This window comes from Penaeus monodon, chromosome 30 (genome assembly GCF_015228065.2).
Source record: "Penaeus monodon isolate SGIC_2016 chromosome 30, NSTDA_Pmon_1, whole genome shotgun sequence".
Classification (NCBI taxonomy): Eukaryota; Metazoa; Arthropoda; class Malacostraca; order Decapoda; family Penaeidae; genus Penaeus; species Penaeus monodon.
The window spans coordinates 28,802,746-28,803,234 of NC_051415.1; the positions used below are offsets into that span (position 1 = coordinate 28,802,746).

Consider the following 489-nt stretch of genomic DNA (forward strand, 5'->3'; position numbering starts at 1 on the left):
GGTAATTCAGAAGCAAAGGCCACATTTCACACACACATACAGTAAACTTGACACAAGAAAGCCTGATACATTTCGCTGAAAAAGTGTTGAATTTCTGTGTTATACCAGAAACAAGCAAACCAGTAATGCACTACAAACTGTTGTCAACACCTCTTCTTTGCTCTTCGCATTTTTTTCACATACTTGAACCTGTTATAAACTACTTTAAGTGTGTTTATTTTAGCCGTCGAAGAGTGACATGTAAATGCCGTTAACAAGCATCTGTAACATACAGATTAAGAGAGGGTGCCATCGTGCCTTTATTTGTTTAAGAAAAAATATATGTCACTTTAATTAATATAACATGGGGTCTATCTTAATCTTATCTTATATGGTGGAATTAAGGCTCAATGTTATTTAGATACAAAGACTGCCGATTCAGTGCAAATCAAAATACATTTGCAGCTGAGCATGTAGATTACAACCACCTTCATTGTTTATACTACGATG

At 35.0% G+C, this 489-nt stretch overlaps 1 protein-coding gene across 1 annotated transcript in view; it reads right to left on the bottom strand.

Annotated features, from left to right (window-relative positions):
- Positions 1–489, bottom strand: part of LOC119592683 — a 4,411-nt gene that overhangs the window by 3,202 nt on the left and 720 nt on the right. The window lies entirely within an intron of this gene.